This window comes from Cryptomeria japonica, chromosome 7, assembly GCF_030272615.1.
Source record: "Cryptomeria japonica chromosome 7, Sugi_1.0, whole genome shotgun sequence".
Classification (NCBI taxonomy): domain Eukaryota; kingdom Viridiplantae; phylum Streptophyta; class Pinopsida; order Cupressales; family Cupressaceae; genus Cryptomeria; species Cryptomeria japonica.
In genome coordinates, this window is record NC_081411.1 from 663064944 (window position 1) to 663084858 (window position 19915).

The following is a 19915-nucleotide window of genomic DNA, read 5'->3' on the forward strand; positions in this document are numbered from 1 at the left end:
AGAAAATTATGTTAGTGGTCAAATGAGTTAAGAGTGATAATATGAGAACTATGTTATAATAACAACTTGTGTTGGTATTTTAGGTGTGATAGTAATCAATTGGGATTGTATTTTGAATTGTTAAAAAAACACACATATTTAGAGTTTTTCCATGTTCTATAGGATCCAACTGTCCTATAGATATGTAATATGCATTAAATGAAATAGAATAAAAAAACATAATAGTATTGTGTGATTGAATCATAACATTAGGAATTTCCAATATGGCATCAAAGCAGGTTGGAGAGATGGATTGGTGAGCTTATTTCCCACCCAATTGTGTTCTACACCCTTGTAGCCATCATTTCTCTACACAAAGACGAGTTTTTTTTAATGCATAGTTTTCTTATGTGAGTTTGAGAAATAGAGAAGCAATTGAAGTTCATGTGAGGCATCAAAAGGTGTGAGAAAACTATGCGGTGTGTCGCCTGAGTCCAAAGTTATTGCAATGAAAATAATTTTGTAACTGAATTTTAATCATAATAATTGTGCGTAGAATCTATATGCCGACCAGCGACTACATTAATGGTTGTGCCCCTTTTGGTTAAAGAAATTAATACTCATTAAATCGATTAAAAATGCAAATCCTCTTTTTAATGTGTTTTATCATTGTGTTGAATTACTTGATATTAATGAAAATCTAGTTTTGGGTAGAATATTGTGTAATTAAATTGTTAACAAATATTACATAAATTATATGAGTGTTTTTTTTTGTTGCTTGTATTTGTCAATAGAATCAAAGATTGGTATAGATATCTTAAATACATTATTTTAAAGAAATACCAAGAGATGTCAATTTGAAGCTATTTTATTTCTTTTGAATTATATTTGTTACATAGAAACACATAAAGTTTATTGTATTTACATTGCTTATTTATTTATTTCTAATATAATTTTATTTTATTTAGATGAAAAATTTAGCCTAGCCCTATGGCTGCCAACACGTCATCCACCTTATATCTCCTATCACCAGTAGCACGTCCACATTGATAGCCATTCCTACAGGATGAGTGCTTGCAAATTGTGGTGGTGGCAGCATTGATGGGTGGAGTTTGAGGATGAACTTGATGTGGAAGCTTCTCTATTTGCCATTTTATCAAGTATTTAACCTACACATACAAAGTGAAAGCACAACATATTAATTTTTTAATACAAAAAAAACCTAAATTATACATAAATCACTAAAAATCGGCATAAAATTAGTTTAAATTAGTATACATCAGTAAAAATTTAATCTAATATAAAGATTCAAAATATTTTCTTCAAAGAAAGGATTTAAATAAGAAAAATAAGTAGGATATGAAACATGTGAAAATAATTAAAAATAAAAGAACATAGTTTGTACAATATGATATTTTTTTTTGTCAATGAGCCCCTATTTTACTAGTGAAGTTGAATGGCTCCAAATGAGCCCACCAGGGATCAAGTCTTGTTGAGTGCAAAGGCTCTTACATCATAATGGATGAGGCCTAGAGCGTGCCAACAACACATCCACATTGACCTACCACCAACAACACGTCCATGTTGATAGTCCATAATCGACATGAACACTGTGTCAGCCAAGCAGGGTTTTGAACCTTGCTTGCACCATTAACAATGCAACCACATAACCATCACACTAGAAGATGAACCCCCATAATATAACATTTTTACATTTGTATGCAAATTTTTATTTTTATTTTAAAATGTTACCATTCATTATTTTAGTAATTTCAATTTCTAAACAAATCAATTATTTACATCCAATATTTTATATTTATATTTTAAACTTTTAATTGTAAATATTTTATACTAAAACTAAAAATATATAAAATGTTTTTAAGGGGTTTATTTTTCTTAATCTCTACTAATAATTTTAAAAAACTACTAATAAATTTGAATTATGAAATGGTAGATCATGTTTTTTTTAAATTATTTTATATTTTTAGTTAATTGTTTAGTTTATAAACAATAATTAGTATTTATAGATCTATCTCAAAATAATAATTTTGATGAGTGCATATCTTTGTTTTTATTTGGTGTTTATTTTATAAATAGTATAATATAATTATATATTAATATTTTGACATGTAAATGATTGTAGATAAAAAATTGAAAAAAGGGTAAAAACTATGTTTATTTTTCAGTAGACCTTTCACATCACACTTAGTGCTCCATCATCGTCATCATAAAAAAAAAATGCAATAATAGATTGCAAAAAAGAAGATGAAAAACAAAAATAAAAGAGACATAAACAAAAAAAGGAAAACACCAAGAAACTAAAAAGATAAAAAAAATTAAAAAAATGAGGGGCATATTACCAAGAAATGGTCAAAAGAAGAGAAATAGAAACTAAAAGTCAAGAAAACTAAATAAGCACGAGATTAGAATCTTGAAAATAAAAACAAGAAGTCAAAAATAATTACGAAAAAGAATAAAAAGACCAAGATAATAAACTAATCAAATAAACGCCCAAAAAAAATGAACAAAAAGAAGAAACATAGTATAAGAAACAAGATTGAATGCTAAACTATAAAGAAAGGGACCTTATACAAAGAGGGAAATTAACAAACAAAGATTGCATATAAATACACTAAACAAATATAATAGTAAAAGATAAAAGGTGGGAGAGGAGGGGGGAGAGGGAAGCATATAGAAAACATGAGTATACCAAAAACCTACAACAAATTCAGAAAGATCAACAAGAGGTAAATGGGTGATAGAAAAGAATAATTTACATAAATAAATAGCTTACAAACAATCATCTAAAAGAGGCAATGAATGTAAGAAAGACGAGAATAAAGAAATAAAATAATGCGTGAAGAGTAAAAATATCCTAAAAAGAGCTAACCAATTTCAACTATAAGAACTAGCAAAGAAAATTATAATAAATTAAAACATTAAGAATATGAATAACCAAGAAAAGAGAAATCTAAACGTAATAAAAAGGGTACAAAAAAAATCTAAAAAGAATTTTAAATTATCTAATTAAATAGTCTATTAGTTTATATTTAGGTTAGAAAGAGAGAAGGTATACACAAAAAAACCAAACATGAGCACTTAAAACTAACTAAAAAGATCAATCTACGTAAAGATGTTAAGACAAGCTAAACACTCAACTAAAAGAGGTAAACAATAGAGATAAAAAGAATAGCTAATAAAAATAAAACATAGAGAGTATATATTATCTACAAAAGGAGATTTAATAAACCACAATTTTAACAAGAAAACTACACGATAAAAAAGGATTAAAGAATAAAATAGGAAAATTAATGTTATGAAAAAAATAGGTAACTAAAAAAATCTATTAGTTTATAACAACCCAAAAACACCAAAGTGATGAGATAAAGCCAATCAAAAAAATTAAAAAAGAATAATTAGAGAACGAAGCCAAACAATTAGAATAATTAACATAAGAAAATTAATTAGGGAAGAGTAAAATATGAGAAATAGCAAATAAAGAGGGTTAGTTATAATGAAAAGATAAAATTATTGGAATCCAATTTTAATGTGTATAACTATAATTATAACTAACACTAAAATGTATTATAAGGCATTCGTATTTATAAGTATAATTATAAAGAAAAGTAAATTAATAACAATGTCATTATAAAAGGAAAAAGATTATTAAAAAAGGACCTACAAAATGTAAATTCAAAGACCACGATAGAACAATATTATAACTAGGAGTTAAACACAATAAGACTAAAAAGAAGTTGAGCTAATTTTAAAATATAAAGAAGTAAAAAATTAAGATGCTCAATGGGCCCTTGGTCTAATGGTGAAGTTGAAAGGTTCTTAATGAGCCTCCCATGGATCAAGTCTTGTTGAGAGAAAAAATTTCACATTAAAAAGGGATGAGGTTGGGATGATGCCTTGGGCGAATTTGGCAAAATGTATACCCCTTAGTCCTTGGCTCTTAACCAAAAAGGTTCTCGTGCTCTCGTATTGGATAGAAAAAATGAATTTGTGGAAAAACCTACGTTAAAAAAAAAAAAGTTAGAAATTAGAAATCGAGAAAATAAATGAGAAAGGTTAGGCCCTTGCACATGATCAACAATTGATCTAGGAGGAGGAGATAACTAGGGGCATCAAGGAGTGAATAAATCTGCTTTAGATGAAATGTGGAGGACTTTTCATGCTAAGAGATGATTTAATTTGAGATATAGATGAAAAATATTTGCTAGTAAGTGAATAAAGTTCTAGATGATACTTTTTCTATTCAAGTTGAGTTGAATAGAAATATAGTTGTGTGTATTTGTTGCAATTGTCTTCTTGACTCTATGCATTTTTCTTTCAAGCAGAGAGGTTGAGGATTTGTATGGTCAAATTTACTCCTTTCATTCAAGGAGTGAATTAATTTTCTTCATGTGAAATGTGGAGGACTGTGCATGCTTGGAGGGATCTATAAAGAGAGTTGTAGGGAATACCCTTTCTTGTGTATATGATTGTAATGTAATGATATATGTGTACCCCCTTGATATAAAGTTGTGATATCAAAAGGAAACACTTATGTTGTTGGATTTGACTATGTTGCCTAGATAAAGAAACGATTTGGAATTATTTGCCCAAAGCTCTAGGAAACCACTAAATTTAAAAGAAAATCATTTTTACACCCCTCTCTCATAAAACAATTTCAATTTGTTTGTTTTTTTGCACAATAGTGATTTGATTATTATATGTGGATACATAAACTAGATAAGTTACAATGGAATGAATGAATTTTGATACGAATGAACATCTGAACTAATGTTTTGATATGTATGTGCTTAATATGGTATTAAGTTATTTTCCAACTACATTTTTGTATCTAAGTGGATGCAAGGGATCTCACTACCCTCTAGGAGAGATAGAGTATAATTAGACAAAGGGAATGCAAACATGAGAAGAGATTGCATTGTCATTAAAGACAAAATCTTACCCAAATTGAGATAAGTTGTCATGTTAGGGTTATTGATATTGACCTAGAGTCCTATAGGGTGATGTCAGTAATATAATGTTCTTAGTGATAGGACCTTGTGTTCTCTATTTTAACTATTAAGGTTGAAATCATCATGTTATTATCTACCATTATTATTTTATGATAACCAACTTGAGAATTTAGAATCTTTCTTTTAGAGTTAAGAAGTACGACTAAAATACATCGAACTATTGTTTATATATTACAGATAATGTAGAGTCGCCCTATAATACCTCATAACATTGTTATGCTCAAATAGAGAGAGCCATAGGCTTGCGAGATGAAGAGAATATACAAATGGCTCTTAGGAGTAACAATTTTAATTATTTCATGTGCCCATATTTTGTTAAAGGCAATTGAGTAGTGATTGACTTATTGATGTTTTGGTAGAAGAAAAGAACTAGTTAGAGTATAAAGAAAGTTATGATCTTGAAACAATTGAGAAAAGCTCGGTATTATCTTAAATCTTTGACTAAATCATTCCCTAGAAATCGATATAGAGTCATTAATGACTTGAATGTGAATATTACTATGTAATGGTGAACCTACCCTTTCTTTAAAAATAAGACTATTCTTTCATTAATGAAAAGACTGTCTAAGATCAATTTTAGAATCGTACCTTTGGAGTTCTTTTACTAGTGGTACCTAAAGGAAAACAATTTTGAGTGGAAATCGTCTATAAGGTAGAACTTAACCAACCTCGTTGGATGTTGCATCAAATTTACCCTATTATGCAAAGGGTTACACAGTCAAAGAATTAAGTCAAATATATTCTAAAGAGTGCATGGTTTGCACATAAATGTTTACAAATAGAATGTAGAGATTGGAATGTTTACTAGTGCTAGTAGAGGAAGATGACTTGCCTAATCCTATGCATAGCATGGTTCAATTTATGCAACAAATTCCATTCAGCATGACAATTATTTAATTGGCATTTCATTAATTTTGCAACTCTCACTTCGATATTAAGTAATACTAATGAAGATAGGAGTTGCCAAATGTCAAGAATAACTTTCCCCAAAACCTTAAGTGTAGACTCTAACCTTGAATGTCGTCTCTTCTTCGGTTGAAGAAGAATAACTCATAACTCTTACCTAATCATGATAGTCTTACTTAATAGACATCTTGATGCTATTACTATAGGCTTTAAAGGATGGAATATAGGGAGCACAAATCCTTAAGCCTCTAAGTCAATATTAATCTAATAAGACAAAGTAACCTTGAATATTTCTAGTTTCAAGTCGAGTAGGGGTGGGTGGATGGATGATTACACGAATGACGTGTAACCTAAGTATATTTAAATCCTTTGGCCAAGGTGTTGGAAAGTTCTACTTGTGTGAGTCAGTTCACCAAGACCAGATGCATAATCTAGTTAGTGGATCATACAAGTTAGAATGACTCTATAATGTGTGATCGAGTAAAGTTTTGTAGGTATATTAACACTAGGTTCAAATGGCAACTATGCCTAGTCCATTTTCTACACCCACATGAAGGATAGGGCCACCTTCAAAAGGAAGGTGTGTAGGAGACCATCAGGTCTGTGGTTAGAGGTAAAGCACCCTAATGATACTCTCCCTCACACTGAACATGTTGATACTTGATTGGACATATGAACAAACAAGCTAAAACATTGTAGATTCTAAACCCTTATTTTTCTTCTTATTTATAACTAGCATGTTTGAATATATTAGAACCAAAAATCTAGTGAGAATCTGTTACTTTCATGTTCTGTTTTTAGTTATTATTGTACATTTACTTATCAGATCATGTTAGAATGAAGTTTCTAGGTAAAAAAAAAAAGACTATGCAAATTTTAGATGGTTTTTTCTTTTATGAAAGATTCATGAATTTTTTTCTTTTCTTGTAGTGTTAAAGTTACTTTACATCATTTGAATCAATTTATTTTATATTTTGTTTTAGTTTTGTTGTCGCATGTTCTCATAGTTGAAAGATGAGATAATACAAGAACATTGTCAATTTTGGTTGATCTTATAAATCTTGGTAAAAGTAAATGAGAACATTTATGCTTGGTGTTACAAGGATAAATTTGTTGATATTGTAATAAGGGTTTACCCCAAAGTTTGGCAGAGCCTGAATTGTAGGGGGGGTAGGTACAAACCATCTCTCCTTTGTTGACCATGTCTCCCATTAAGTCTAATCATAAGAAATATAAAATATTTTAGGGTTTAATGGTGTGCAAATTTGAGAACCAACAAATTGAAAGGCTTACATAGAGGAGTTCTATAAAATTTTACTAAAATCGGAGCATAACAAATTAGACCATAAAAAAGTAGCTATATATGTTAATGGGTTGAGGTTGAATATCCAAGATGAGTTGAACACCATGAGGCTATGAACTATAGAAGAGAAATACTAGTATTCCCTAAAGGAAGAGTGATGGAGAGCATCATGAAAACATCAATCAAATAACCATTATCAAATCCTCTCCATATATCATGCATTAAACTTGAATTATTTAAACCCTTCATCTATTCATTTCTTGCAAATGAAAACCAAGAATTTGTCCAAACTGTGAAATTTACTCTATTCTGGTCATGAACAGTCATTAATAACTCTTTAAATATAAATCACCTAGACAATCACTCTGGTCAGATTCTATAAATGCTAGTTATAAAACTTTTCTCTAAATTATAGAAAGATCCAATGATTAAATCCAAAGTTATGATGATTGTTCCAAAACTACTCACCATGAATCAGGGTTTTGGGTAGTTCCAAACGGTTTTCACCAAAACATTCATAACTTTCTCAAAACTCAATGAAATAAGCTCAAACCAAAAGCAATGGAAACATTATTCAATATAATACACTATCATAATGTAAATACACTTGTTTCTAGGATGTACATGGTCATACCAGGCTTGGAAACAAGAGGAAAAATTTCCAAGATCACAAAACAAGAGATTGAAAACAATGAAAATATGATACCAAAATGTTTCCAATGCTTTCCAATTCCTTCTCCAATTTTTACATACCCTTATGAATGACCATTAAATAGGTTTTATAGCCTTTTAATCTTCACATGGAAGTTACAACTACCCAACTTCCTCTTATAACCATACAACTTCCCATTTTGGTCTTTTTACAACTTTTGAAAAGTTGCATTTTACAACTTTTACAACTTTTGACTCAAATGACTTTAAACCTTCAAAAGAACCTTCAAAACATATTAGGATGGAATAATGATGTATTTTTGCCACCATTTTACCCCTCCAAGGTTATTTAATACAAATATTACCAAATGACTAATTCAAGACCTTATTGGGACAATTTGGACAACTCATTACAATGGGCTCCTTTAGCCTTACATATTGATTCATATTGACTCAAAATGACATTACAAATGAAAATGTAATTGAATATACTTATGAATTTATTTTTATCCTCTTATAGACTCATTTTGTGCATTTGTGTTAGGTGCTCTTGCACCATACTCCCGACTTTGAAAAAGTTTCCAAGTCCCTTGGAAACATGGATGAAAATAACCCGCAAGAAAATTTTGAGTGAGATATTCACCTTTGTCTTCATTAATCTTTGTCTCTTCATGCCTCTTCATTCTTTTTTTCATTATCTATATGCTGCTGCAATCTCCCTTCAATAAATCTTCCTGTGACTCCTTCCAATGGAGTGTGTATGGCTGCCATCAATGGTGCTTTTTCTAACCATATGTCCACCTCTTCATGTTGCATCACCTCACCAACAACCGCTATGCCTCACCTAGGAGTTCTCATCTTTGCCTCTCTCCCAAGTCTTTTGGCAACCAACTGGACCTCCTTCTCGGGCCCCTTGGATCATCTCTTATGGCCCCATGCAGACCTTCATGTCTGCCTTCTTGCAGCTAGATGGACGAGCACCTTGCAACCAAAAAATCATCAGCAAAAACCAAATAACAAATCCTTCATGGCTAGGTCCTAGTGTGGATTGCCTCCTTCGGTGCGCTACCCACACACTCAGGCTCTTCTAGCTCTGATACCAACTTGATGCAGAGCATCATGAAAACATCAATCAAATAAACATTATCAAATCCTCTCCATATATCATGCATTAAACTTGAATCATTTAAACCCTTCATCTATTCATTTCTTGCAAATGAAAACCAAGAATTTGTCCAAACTGTGAAATTTACTCTATTCTGGTCATGAACAGTCATTAATAACTCTTTAAATATAAATCACTTGGACAATCGCTCCAATCAGATTCTATAAATGCTAGTTATAAAACATTTCTCCAAATTATAGAAAGATCCAATGGTTAAATCCAAAGTTATGATGATTGTTCCAAAACTGGTCACCGTGAATCAGGGTTTTGGGTAGTTCGAAACGGTTTTCACCAAAACATTCATAACTTTCTCAAAACTCAATGAAATAAGCTCAAACCAAAAGCAATGGAAACATTATTCAATATAATACACTATCATAATGGAAATACACTTGTTTCTAGGTTGTACATGGTCGTACCAGGCTTGGAAACAAGAGGAAAAACTTCCAAGATCACAAAACAAGAGATTGAAAACAATGAAAATATGATACCAAAATGTTTCCAATGCTTTCCAATTCCTTCTCCAATTTTTACATACCCTTATGATCGACCATTACATAGGTTTTATAGCCTTTTCATCTTCACATGGAAGTTACAACTACCCAACTTCCTCTTATAACCATACAACTTCCCATTTTGGTCTTTTTACAACTTTTGAAAAGTTGCATTTTACAACTTTTACAACTTTTGACTCAAATGACTTTAAACCTTCAAAACATATTAGGATGGAATAATGATGTATTTTTGTCACCATTTTACCCCTCCAAGGTTATTTAATACAAATATTACCAAATGACTAATTCAAGACCTTATTGGGACAATTTGGACAACTCATTACAATGGGCTCTTTTAGCCTTACATATTGATTCATATTGACTCAAAATGACATTACAAATGAAAATGTAATTGAATATACTTATGAATTGATTTTTATCCTCTTATATACTCATTTTGTGCCTTTGTGTTAGGTGCTCCTGCACCATACTCCCGACTTTGAAAAAGTTTCCAAGTCCCTTGGAAACATGGATGAAAATAACCTACAAGAAAATTTTGAGTGAGATATTCACCTTTGTCTTCATTAATCTTTGTCTCTTCATGCCTCTTCATTCTTTTTTTCATTATCTATATGCTGCTGCAATCTCCCTTCAATAAATCTTCCTATGACTCCTTCTAATGGAGTGTGTATGGCTGCCATCAATGGTGCTTTTTCTAACCATATGTCCACCTCTTCATGTTGCATCACCTCACCAACAACCGCTATGCCTCACCTAGGAGTTCTCCTCTTTGCCTCTCTCCCTAGTCTTTTGGCAACCAACTGGACCTCCTTCTCGGGCCCCTTGGACCATCTCCTATGGCCCCATGATAGACCTTCATGTCTGCCTTCTTGAAGCTAGATGGACGAGCACCTTGCAACCAAAAAATCATCAGCAAAAACCAAATAACAAATCCTTCATGGCTAGGTCCTGGTGTGGATTGCCTCTTTCGGCGCTCTACCCACACACTCAGGCTCTTCTAGCTCTGATACCAATTTGATTAAGAGTATCATGAAAACATCAATCAAATAACCATTATAAAATCCTCTCCATATATCATGCATTAAACTTGAATCCTTTAAACCCTTCATCTATTCATTTCTTGCAAATGAAAACCAAGAATTTGTCCAAACTGTGAAATTTACTCTATTCTGGTCATGAAATTACAGTCATGAAAAGTCATTAATAACTCTTAAAATATAAATCAAACGGAAAATCACTCTGGTCAGATTCTATAAATTCTAGTTATAAAATATTCCTCCAAATTATAGAAAGATCCAACGGTTAAATCCAAAGTTATGAGGATTGTGCCAAAACTGGTCGCTGTGAATCAGGGTTTTGGGTAGTTCCAAACGGTTTTCACCAAAACATTCATAACTTTCTCAAAACTGAATGAAATAAGATCAAACCAAAAGAAATGGAAACATTATTAAATATAATACACTATCATTATGAAAATACACTTGTTTCCAGGCTGTACATGGTCGTACCAGGCCTGGAAACAAGAGGAAAAACTTCCAAGATCACAAAACAAGAGATTGAAAACAATGAAAATATGATACCAAAATATTTCCAATGCTTTCCAATTCCTTCTCCAATTTTTACATACCCTTATGAATGACCATTACATAGATTTTATAGCCTTTTCATCTTCACATGTAAGTTACAACTACCCAACTTCCTCTTATAACCATACAACTTCCCATTTTGGTCTTTTTACAACTTTTACAACTTTTGACTCAAATGACTTTAAACCTTCAAAACATATTAGGATGGAATAATGATGTATTTTTGTCACCATTTTACCCCTCCAAGGTTATTTAATACAGATATTACCAAATGACTAATTCAAGACCTTATTGGGACAATTTGGACAACTCATTACAATGGGCTCTTTTAGCCTTACATATTGATTCATATTGACTCAAAATGACATTACAAATGAAAATATATACTTATGAATTTATTTTTATCCTCTTATAGACTCATTTTGTGCCTTTGTGTTAGGTGCTCCTGCACCAAAGAGAAGAAATTTGCAAAAAAGAAAGGAGCAACAAAAGACAAAGGTGGATTTACTAGAGTAATCCCAAAATGATGGGTTACAAAATTGGGACATCCTATTTTTTTTCCTAAAATCATTTTTTTTTACAAAATATAACGAGTTAAGCCTTGAGAGGTTTCATTTAAAGGATTTTAATTGAAGGGGGTTACATTAAACACTCTTTGATCAAACCCCCTTGTATATAACCCCTCTAGTCTTAAAACATAATTGCAATGGAGACTCTTATGCACCTATCACAATGCTGACAAAAACCCACTTTTACTTTACCTTTTGCAAGGTCAAATGAATTCTCTAGAAGCTATATTTTGTAAGCATGTATCCCTTATTATAAGATTTCCAAAAAGTATAATTTTGAATATATTTAATTTCATTATTATATTTATTTTTTATTTCTTGTGAATGTAGTTTGTTTACCATATGTTAAGGTATTTATTTCACACATGTGAAAAAATATAAAAATAAAGAAAAAAAATTCTAAAAATATCATTTCCCTATGTATTAATATCCTCGTTTCAACAAAAATGAAAGTTATTCAAATGCATACAAAAAAATTTGTGCATGATGACATACACCTCTATCCAAAATATAATTACTATTATAACAATTGGCTATGAAGGTAGCCACCCAAGATCTATAGGCCTAATGGAAAGCACAATAACTAGAGAGAAATAATGTGTGACAAGAATAAACTGTATTCCTATTAATGATGTAATACAAATGGATCAACTAGATTATTATTATTACATAGAAGACCCCTTGTTTATATAGCCAAGGTTAGAACATGGGAGTGCATAAGATTAAGACAAAAGTCATAAGATTATGATGTAAGACAAAAAGTGAAGAGCTATAATCCAACTTAAAGTGGAAAAGTGATAGTGTGATGCATCCACTAAAGGTATATCACTCACCTAAAGTGAAAAAGTGCAACCATGAAAGGTGGATATAATATTGTGATAAAGGCACTAAAGGTAGAGACACCACATAAAGTGGAGAAGCTACAACAACTCTTATGTGGTTCCATAAGTAATCTTACGTGACGAGTAATTAGAACCTATGTGGAGAATAACCAAGTTAAAACACATTAATTACACCAACAACTCTGACTTCAAAAATCAATTGAAAAATATATATGCAACAAAAAAAGTTCTCTAGCTTTGGGTCCCTTTGCCTCTCCTAAAAAAGTGGGTGTTGCTACTCCCCCTAGGTCCTCTAGCCAAAGTCAATGTGCTTCCTATATAGATCTACTTAGGAAAATCTTGCCTGTTGTATTTGGTATCAAGGTTGCAGCTTTTGGGAAAATGAAGGGTTATATTAAGTTGGTAGTACCCTAAGTTTCTTCTACTTTCGTAATTCCTCTAGGAAAAGCAGTGTTGGATTGTGAGGACTATTTTGCCGAGCATGGTTTAATCTATAGGTTTTTTTAATGCCTTCTCTTCCTAATTTGCACTGCCAAGCTTAGGAGGTTTGTTCTCCTTTGGTTGAGGGTAAAATATAGCTTTATCCATTTGCTAGATTGTTTTATGGTGTGATTTGATTCTAAGGATGATCGACAAGCAATTCTTGATGATGGGCCTTGGTGGTGGGATTCTTATCCCCTCTCTGTGTGTTCCTAGGTTTCTTCATTCAACCCTTTGAAAGATTCAACTAATATTCTACATGTGTGCGTAAGGTTGCCTTATCTTTCCCCTCATTTTTGGTGTGATGAATCCTACGAGGCTATTGGTAATACATTAGGTAGATTATGTGACAAAGTCTGTGGTAACACCTCTTTTGCTCACATTCTTGTTGAACTATATATTTCAGAATCTCTTCTTGTAGAATTTAATCTATAGGTTAATGATAGATCTTGGTGTCATTTAGTGGACTATGAGGGGATCCCATTCCACTGTAGGAATTATTTTTCTATCAAGCATTTGGCTTTTGAGTTCTCTCGCAGTGCTCATAGATAGTCTTCCTTAACTTGGTGGAAAATTGTATTTCATGACCATCTTATTGGTTTTCCTAAAGTTGTTGCTTCTGAGGATGATGTTGTTTTAGAGGATTCAAAACCACCCACTCCTATTTTTTTTCCTCCTCGTTCTACTGAGTTATCTTTAGATCTTGTCTCGTCCCTTGCTCTAATTTCTTCTACTCCTATCCATACTACTACTAATTTTCTAGAAGGTGTTATTTTTCAATCTAAATCTTATTCTTGATGATAAAATGAGTAGTGTTGGGTCTGTTGTCTTTCCAATTGATGTTCTTAATAATTTTGTTGTTGCTTCTACTAGTATTGTTATTGTCCCTAATACGTTTCTTCTAGTAATGTTGTTTTCTCTATTGTTGTTGGCCCACCTTTTGACCATATGGGTTAATACTATTGAATATTCCAGACAACTAAGAGGGGGGTGAATCAATTGTACCAATTATTATCTTTCACTTAATCCACAAAAATAGATCCAGTACAAAAAAACTTTTGATTAATTAACCATAAACAGATATAAGCATGAAAACATACACTAGAACATTGGATATACGTGGAAAACCCAAGAAGGGAAAAAACCATGGAGAATGCTAATTCTCAATTATGAAACACCTATTTGAGTGACACTGGTTAAGGTGATTTTTACAAAGGGTGGCTCACTGCCAAGATGCTCATTGCAAGTGCACTCACTGCTTGGTTACAACCACCAAAAAAAGGACTCACTACCCGAAAGAAGAAGAAATAAAAAAGAAAGAATCCACCACTAAAGCACAACTGCCACAAAGCTGCAATACCAGAAGAAACCTTTGGCTCACTGCCTCCAATACCAAACAACAATAGAACACAATCTCACTGCTCAACTACAACTTCACACAACCTCTCACACATTTTCAAAAAATATATCTTCCTTTTCAATCAACTTGCCTCCATTCACTTTTTCATATATTTTATATTTCAAACAACCTCTATTTATACTGATCTCTTGAATTAAGAATCACTTCAAGCCAACCAAAAAACAATTCACTGAAACACAATTTGAAATAGGTCTACACTAAACATTCTCGTAGAGGAAAGGAATGAGAAGTGGACCATACCACAACACATTATCAATCAAATCAACTCCTAATACATACGCCACAAATATTGAAGAAACAACAAAATCATTCAAGGTCAATCAGACCTAGAATGAACATATCAACAACCACAACTCCAGAGCTCATCATCACGTTCCAAATCAGAATATCAAAGTTAAATACATGAATAAAAACAATTTGAAAACATGTCAACAAAACTAGAAATGTGGAGAAACGCAAATCTCTGCAAGCTCTATCAGAAAATATTATCATCACTACATAAAATTTTGGAGAACAACTTATGGACCACCAAAACACAAGAATAGAATCTCAAGGCAATGTCCAACAACATAATAATACATCCTGAACACATCTACAACATATCAAAAATGTGGAGCACAAACCAATCACTAAATCTCAGAATCAATACGTTGATATCAATGACAACCATATTGACATACCATCAACTTCACATTTGCAACAAATAGTTCTACCTGCACAATTGTTCATCATAATAAGAAGTATCCTACTAAGAAGTCTTTTTCAGGTAGGATGTTAAATAAAAAACCTCAAAGATTTGATTCAAAATAAGATGTAACATGTTTGGCTCCAATTCTACTACTTGGTTGGTTCATCGATTTTTCTCTCTATTATTGGTTTTGTTTTAGTTCAGGTTTTAGATGGTTTGTACTAGATATATGATGGGCCTGGACCCTTCCCCACTTATTTTAATCAAAAAATAATAATATGAACATCAAAGAGAATATGAATATCATTAATGATCTCCCCCAAATCTGCAATGTAGGACTCCACAAACAAACCTACAATGTCTATCAAGAAATCATCCCAAGGAACTATAGCTAGAAGATAATGTATATCATGTTGCACTAAATCAAAAGAAGCCAACTTTTTAGCAACATAAGCATCATCAAGAGAGATAGTAGATGTGATATCAATAGAAGGAGATTGAATACAAGGCTCAATAATTGGATCACATATGAGAATGCCCAAGTACAAGTAACAAAAGTTATCAATATCAGAATCCACACTAGAAGTGTGATCATCTTGAGAATAATCAAAGCCATCAAGAGGAAAATAGTCTGAAAAGGAGTGCATGATAGCTCTACTCGCCAAGTCTCTAATGATAACTAAATTAGGAGCAAAGTCCATAGTCTTCCTTGTTGCACCATGAGTGATTTGATAGATGGAAAAAAGATTATTTTTCAAGTGAGGTACACACAAAATATCATTAAAGGTGTCATCCCCAATATCAATGAAACCTTCCCAATTACATTCATATATGTATGATTGCCCATCGAAATTGGTGGCATGTTGCAAGGCTCAAATGAAGAGTCCATAGATAAGAAGCTCCTAAATTAATAGGCCTTATCCTTGAATAATGACCTATAGTAGCACAAAGAGATTGTCCTTTACTTGTCCCAAAAGTGTGACTCTTTCCCTTATCAAATTGTTTTTCTTGGGAAGAAAAAGTTGAATTAGACATTATAAAAAGGCAAATTGATTCTATTCTTGTCAAGAAGATGCTTTAATTCATTAATATCTTTCATGTAACAATGGTGTTCTTTATTTGCTTACTTCCTGAATTATGCACAAATAAGATTGTCCTTCTTAGGTGATTGCCCTTTAGGAGAGGATGAAGAATCTCTTTGTTGAGGAGAGGAATATTGTACTCTATCCTTTTGTGGCTTTGGATTTGTTTTCTTTTGCTTTTTATTAGAACCTTTCTCATGATTAGCCACCAAAGCATGTGACTTGGATGACTTGAGAATACTCATTATTTTCAACTTTTCTTGTTGAAGCATCAACATTTTAATAAATCAATCAAAGGATGGTGTGGTATACACTATCCCCATTATCAATTGATGAGTGTTGAAACTAGAAACAAAAGATGCATATGCAGAAGTAAGCTTCCCCAATAAATTGAAGACCAACTATCCATCCTTCTTCTCAATGCTACAATCCTTGAGTTGTGCTCTTATCTCATCTTCTCTAGTGACAAAATCCTAGATCGTATCAAATTTATTAAGATCCAAACTTAGGAGATCACTTTTAGGTGGGTATCCTCTAATCTCATCAACTTGACCATACAATTGACCAAGTTAATCTCGAGCTTCCTTGACTGTCTTACACTTCTCAATATGAAAGATAAGATCAGGTGATATATATTATCTCAACACTCCAAGAGCCATAGAAATTTTGATGAGCCATTCCATTTTTAGATTAGGATCAGCCTTAGGATCTAAGGGTTCTAAAATAGTGTCATCAACATAATGAAATAAACCTTTTTTCTATTATTTTACTCCATGCATTTAATTTTCATGTTGTATAATTATGTGGAGTTAAAAGTGGACATTCAAGATAACCCATAAAATTTATTCTTGATACTTATACTGTTGGATCTGGCCAATAGATTAGCCCCCATAAATCCAAGATCTTCATTTTTAATACTCCTCATTTGGTGGCCGATAGACTTGTGAATATCTTAGGTTTCCCAGTAGACTCTCTTCCTTCTACCTATTTGGGGATTCCTTTCTTTATGGGATCTGCTAAGTCTTCTTTTTGGAATTCGGTTTTTGAGAGACTTAAATCTCGTATTTCTGCTTGGAAGGCTAGGTGGTTGTCTCTTTCACATAGGATACTTCTCATTAAAACTGTCCTATCTGTCATTCCTAATTACTATATCTCAGTTCTTCAAGCTCCCAGACCAGTCATTTCCCAATTTGAAAAGATTATTTAATCTTTTCTTTGAAAAAAATAACATGACAGAAGATAAAAAGATTCCACTAATTTCTTTGACCAAGATGTCTCTTTCCAAGCAAGTTGGTTGTGTTGGGATTCAGGACTTATCTAAAAGAAATAGGGCTTTTGGGGGAAAACTAGTTTGGTCTATGTATACTAAGCCCCAATCTTTGTGGTGCCAAATTATGCAGGCTAAGTATTTGGATTCCCAGAATCCTGCTAGGATCTTCACAATTTCTAATCCTCCATGGGGGTCCTCTATTTGGAACTTTATGCTCTCATGTAGGGAAGTGGTCTCTAATTTTCTCTCCTGGCAAGTCCATTCGGGGGAGGATATTCTTTTTTGGAAAGACTCCTGGAATGGCTTTCCCCCTTTTTCGTAGCATGATTCTCTTGCTTTTGTTTCAGTTGTTCTTTCTCAATCATGGGGAGTTAGATTGGTTGATTATGTAGATAATGTTGATCTGTTTTCTCACAAGGTCTCATGGAAGGATCCCTCTACTCTTCCATTGTCCTTGCAGGAACTTCAAAATTTTAAATCTATTTTGCAAGACCAAGTGGCTTTCCTTTCTAACATCAAAGATCAACATATTTGGTGCCCTTCTAAATCAGGAAACTACTATGTCAAAGAAGGATATTTTTTTGTTCAACAAATGGCCAATCAAAATACTCCTCATCGTGCCTTTTTGTTCTGTTGGAATAATTCAATATTACCTAAAGATGGTGTTTTTTCCTAGCTCGTGCTGCAAAATAGAATTTTGACTGGTGATCGTTTAGTCAAATTTAATATTGCAGCCTCCTTTTCTTGTGTCTTATGTGGTAAAGCTCTTGAAGATGTCAATCATCTTTTTCTTCATTGTGAGTTTGTGAGTAGTTGTTGGCATTTTGTCCTCCAAAAGTTATCTCTTTCATTCCCTTTGCCTTTATCTTTATGGGACATGTTTCACTCTTGGCCAATTTTGTATTCATCTTCTCTATTTCCTTGTTTGTGGTTTATAATTCCCTCTTCAATCATATGGGCCATGTAGTACCCCTACCCTAGTCTACTTCTAACCTTGGTTTAATCTGGATTAGTTTATCGTGATATTATGATTAGTGTCAGATGTTTGATTTAACGCATAGCTATTGATGTGGTTCTCACACTAGTTGTATGCAGGTTATTCAGTGTACCTATTTCGTGATTTTAGTATCGGACTAACGCTTTCATTAGATTTTATAAATGTATGCATGTATGATCTTTTGTTGCAGGAGATTTCAGGTACGAAGTCGCATGAGTGCGAGGTTCGTCGTCACCTGGTTTTGCAGGTTTGAGTGTACCCTTGTTAATCCCTAGAGTCGGATTAGGTGGTCGTGAGACCCTAGTTGACCTTCGTCGTGATCTAGTGAGCATCGGCAGTCGTCGTCGGTAATCCCTTCTTGCTTGGGTTTGCGAGTCGTCTGTTTGGTTGACTTTCTCGATTTGCGTGCCTGGTGTGTTTGGTTAATTGATTAATTAGTCCTTAGTGATTATTTTGAGTATTTATGCATTTGTGCATTGAAGATTAATGGATTAAATTAATCAGGTATTCGTTATGCGATTTTTGGCTGTTAATGGATTACCTATTTTAAATTGGAAGTAAATTTGAATTAATGACTGTTTTCGAATATTTGATGCATTTTATATGCTGTTGAAAAGAAAGTTTTAGATTTTATCGCCATAGAGTTAATTGTGTTCTGTTGGCTTATTTGGATTGAAAGATTAAATTTGTTTAAATGAGGAAATCAATTTTTAATTGGAAAAAGCAAGTTATTCTGTTGATATTGTTGAATAGGATTAAATTTAGAGTATTATTTGTAAATAAAAGTTTTTATTCCAAAAATGGAATTTTTGGGGTCAACTCTTCCATATTACCCAAAATTTGGGGAAATTGGGGGGATTGGCCATTTTGGAGGAGATTTTGGCTGGAAAGATTTTTTTTGGGGGGTTTTGGGAGAAGAGGCAGTTGGTTGAATCTGGCAGGATTGGGCTCTCCCTCAGCCATACCAGGATTGCGAATGAAGGTAGGAATTCTGAATTGTCTTCTTGTTGCCAAAAGAAATTATTGTTTTGATTGAAAGAAATGAATTTGTGATTGAAAATCAATTTGTTGGCTGGAGATTGTAAATGGAGATGTGTATTTTTCTTCATGGTTGTTTGGGCGTTTGAAACCCTTGGCTGTTTGTTAAGGATGAAAAGAACCACCAAGAAATTTGACATCAAACCCAGATTGTTAAACCGAACTCACAGAAAATCAAGATTTATATTCATGATGAAATTGTTCTGGGCGTTTGGGTTTTGTTTCGAACTGTGTTTAGTTTTAAGGGAAATGAAAACATTGATTTTTCTTCATTATCGAACCTCTGCGTTTTTAAGCAAAATTTACTATTAAATTTTAGTAGGGGAAGGGGCGTTTTGTTTATTATCATCGATCTGTGCGTATTATTTTACGAACTGGGCGATTTTTTTTTTTA